General features: G+C 34.8%; 1 long non-coding RNA gene across 1 annotated transcript; it reads right to left on the bottom strand.

Moving 5' to 3' along the window:
• Positions 1–1,192: 1,192 nt before the first annotated feature.
• On the bottom strand, positions 1,193–4,188 carry LOC144254248 (uncharacterized). Its single transcript, XR_013343467.1, has 3 exons — positions 4,126–4,188; positions 3,876–4,030; positions 1,193–1,266 (listed from the first exon to the last, which is right to left on the bottom strand). It is a non-coding gene; the product is annotated as an uncharacterized LOC144254248 (long non-coding RNA).
• Between the last annotated feature and the right edge of the window lie 205 nt (positions 4,189–4,393).

Genomic DNA, 4,393 nt, shown 5'->3' with positions numbered 1-4,393 from the left:
AAAATTTGCAGTCCCACTAGCAATGGAAGAGTATACTTTTCTTCCCCACACCCTTACAAACATTTATTGTTATTATATTCTTGATAATTGCCATTTTGACAAGAGTGAGATGAAATCTCAGTGTAGGTTTAATTTGCATTTTCTGTTAGTGATGTTGCACATTTTTTCCTATATTTGTTGCCTGAATTCATTTTTCTTCTGTGAAGTGTCTGTTCAGGTCCCTTGCTCATGTATTGATTTTTTTTTTTTTTTTTGGTGTGTGTTAAATTTTTGAGTTCTTTATATATCCTGGATATTAATGCTATATCTGAGGTACAGGGGTCAAAATTTTTCTTCCATTCTGTGTTATCTCTCTTCACATTTTTTATTATGTCCTTTGCTGTTCAGAAGCTGTTAGGGGGGCCGGGGTTGTGGCTCAGTGGTAGAGCAGTTGCCTATCATGTGTGAGGCACTGGGTTAAATTCCTGGCACCACATAAAAATAAAAAATAAAATAAAGGTATTGTGTCCATCTACAACTAAAATAAATATTTTTAAAAAGAAGCTGATAGTTTGATACCATCTCATTTATTGATTCTTGATTTTGCTTCTTGCGATTTAGGAGTCTTGTAGAGGAAATTGGTTCCTAAGCTGACCTGATGGGCCAATGTTTTCCTGTAGTATATGCAGGGTTTCTGGTCTAATGCCTAGGGTCTTGATCCACTTTGATTTGTGTTTTGTGCAGGGTAAAATATAGGAGTTCAATTTCATTCTACTACATATGGATTTCCAGTTTCCCCCACACTATTTGTTGAAGAGGCTATCTTTTTTCCAATGTATGCCTATGGTGCCTTTGTCTAGTATGAGATGACTATTGTTATGTGAGTTAGTCTCTGTGTTTTCTGTTCTATACCATTGGTATTCATGTCTGCTTCAGTGCCAATAACATGACACTTTTGTTACATATACATATTTTAATATAATTAATATCAATTAATGTATAATAATTAATATATAATTAATATGCATATATTAAATTATACTCGGAGTATAATTTAACGTCTTTTTTTAGTGAAAACTAGTTTTCTTTTAAAATTAAGTGTATAGCACTCATCTAATTCCACTTGTGTAGACTTCAGTACCATGTTCCCCATTTGCAATTAATATCATAACACAGATACATTTTGGTTTGCAGTCTGTACTTGAGTAGTTTTATTTAGTCGACTTGGTAAAGCCCTTAATTCATATTAATCTCTTCATAGTACACATTTAATTATGGTCCAGTAATCTTAAAAAAGAAAAAAAAAAAACAAACAGCTTTAAAGTCTGATCAATAAATTAAACATAACCCACACAACTCCCCCACTCAACCCCCTCCCAAAGCTGACAGTTGTGAATTGTATTTATATTGAAACATAATGTTTTATTAAAAACACTTCTGGTTCTCCAACCACCCCATCCCACCCTGGGTATGCAGCAATAGTACTCGATTATTTTATTCTACCCCCTCCCCAATAAATCCAGTGTTCTTTAGCTTTTTAAAATATAAATTGGGAAAAGTGTTAATAAGATTTTTAAAAAGGCATATTGTTCTATAATGAGAATGACATAAATCAACCAATAAAAGCATTTGACAAGACATTAAATCACCACAGGCACTTCTGTTGTTTCAAGTTAGGATCTCTCTCCCAATATCTTACATTCATAGCATTACTGAGGTAGTTAAAATACTGAAAATTGGACTTCAGGTTGTTGGCTTTGTGAATTGAAAGATATACTGTCTTTTGAACATGTTTCCCCTCCAATAATTCAAGTTTTCTTAAGGTAAGAACTAATAAATCTGCTCTAATTAGCAGCCTTTTAAGAAGAAAATTGATGATACTTTCAGAAAATAATTTCCAGTCTTGAAAATTGCCATGAGTGAGTGTGCTTACCTGAGTGTTTTTTTAAATTTATCAGACTAATAAATGCACATCATGCCCTGTGTATTCTAAGTGTAAAAGTTATTTTCTTTTTAAGGAAAGGACTTTTCTCTAAGAATTCATGCTGGCAGGAGCCACCCATCCACACTCAACCACTGGAGCCATTTGGATCAGTCCTTTGCTGTTTTGAGCCCCTTCCCTTCCTCACAAAGGCCATTGGCTTGAATACTGAGACTCCTGCTGCATACCCACCACATCATTATGTTTGTCTTCAATGCACATTGTGGTGGTTGCAAATCTGCCATGCAGATGCCCCTCTATACAAGTGCTATCTTTCAAAAAAAAGCACAAATAGACACACCTTAATAATTTTTAAACCAGAAAGTATCCCTCCATCAAATCTCTCTTCTCTCACTAACATGAGAGCAATGTATATAGTTTATTTGTTATTATTACTTTTTACTTTTAAAGTTTATTCCTCCCAAACATTTTCTACCATGTTGCCCTTGCTACAATGACTATTATTGTGTTTTCACTCATTATCAGTACAGTGAAATATGCCAAGGCAGTTGTGGGCCCAACCTAATGAAAGCAGCTACTGAAATTTAGAAATTGAGTACCCTTTGCCTGTTTAGACCAACTAGTTAGATTCCATGGTTGCTTATAAATCCTGTTTCCTGGGGTACCCTCTTTCACCACTTCTATTCAACATAGTTCTTGAAACACTGGCCAGAGGAATTAGCCAGACAAAAGAAATCAAAGGGATATGTATAGGAAAAGAAGAATTGAAACTAGCACTAGAAGACCCAAAAAACTCCACTAGAAAACTTCTAGAACTAGTAAATGAATTCAGCAAACTATCAGGATATAAACTCAACACCCCCAAATCAAAGGCATTTCTGTATATCAGTGACAAAGCCTCTGAGAAGGAAATGAGGAAAACTACCCCATTCACAATAACCTAAAAAAATAAAAATAAAAAATACTTGGGAATCAACTTAACAAAAGAGGTGAAATATCTATACAAGGAGCAGTGAAAACTACAGAACCCTAAAGAGAGAAATCAAAGAAAATGGAAAGATCTACCTTGCTCTTGGATAGGCAGAATTAACATTATCAAAATTAGCATACTACTAAAAGCACTATACAGATTTAATGCAATTCTAATCAAAATCCCAATAGCATTCCTCATGGGAAAAAAAAAAGCAATCATGAAATTCATCTGGAAAAATAGCTAAAGAAATCCTTAGCAGGAAGAGTGAAGCAGGTGTTATCACTATACCAGACCTTAAACTGTACTACAGAGCAATAGTAACAAAAACAGCATGGTATTGGCACCAAACCAGACTGGTAGACCAATGGTACAGAATAGAGAACATGTAGACTAGCCCACAAAATTACAATTGTCTTAAATTAGTCAAAGGTGCCAAAAACATGCACTGGAGAAAAGATAGCATCTTCAACGAATCCCTGTTCATTTGCTCTATCATTTATACTAAATTTGGGGGCTTCTGACCCCCTTTTAATCCTTATGAGCTACCACTGGATTTCTCAGGGACATTATTAATCCTGGGATCAGAAACATCTGCTCTGGTGGTCTCCATCCTGATCTTCTGGCCTTTCTCTCTTATCAGGCAAGGACAGCCTACCAGAGGCTTCACTCTCTTTTATCAGGGTGAGGGGAAGTAACTTGTTTGAGGCCATTCTGGAGGGATCTGTGGATGTGCCTGGTGAAACTGCAGGTCTTTTAAAATGAAGTTAAAATGGGGTTGCTTAGGCTCAGGCCTAAAGCCATCCTGAGGATTAGTCCCACCACATTCTATAATTGTTAATGGTATACTTAAAACTGATGCTATCCTTCTTATTAGGACTCTGTGGCCTTATATTTATTTCTAGGCTGTTTGGCATCATTATGTGTATATGAGAGATGATATGTAAAAACAATAAGAAAAATAATTTTTTAAAAAAATCTTACCTTTGAGCCAACTGAGGAAGAAAAATTACTGTGATAGTTCTTTATATTGATTTCCTCCACAAGAGTGGTTTCAATCACATTTTTCTTTTTAATATCAACATCACAGTTTCCAGGTAATGTTTTAAGTTTGGGTTCCTCAGTTTCATTTGTTTCTTCTACAAAAATAAAAGCAAAATAGAGAGTACAGAAAAAGCTGCATAATTTTAAATCAATAATCAGCTCTGCAATAGATACTCTTCAAATATTTTACCATCATTCTTCGATTCATTAGAAGTGTGAGGTAATTCTCCATTTTCTTTCAGGATATCCTAGGAAGGAAAAAATATATAGGTGTAATATGTACCAAATTTGAAAAATTAACTTAATATTTTCCATTACTGCAGGATACAAGAGAAGAAGAACATGTTTCTGAGCCATTCCAATGTAAACTCAATTTAATCTTGCCACTTACTAAGCTATGTCTGCTCATGGGGTGAGGATGATGAGAGATCTCCAAAATGTTATTCCCCTTACCTCCA

Source organism: Urocitellus parryii, chromosome 1, assembly GCF_045843805.1.
Source record: "Urocitellus parryii isolate mUroPar1 chromosome 1, mUroPar1.hap1, whole genome shotgun sequence".
NCBI lineage: Eukaryota > Metazoa > Chordata > Mammalia > Rodentia > Sciuridae > Urocitellus > Urocitellus parryii.
The sequence above is the reverse complement of the archived record's forward strand: the minus strand, read 5'-3'. Positions and strand labels throughout refer to the sequence as shown.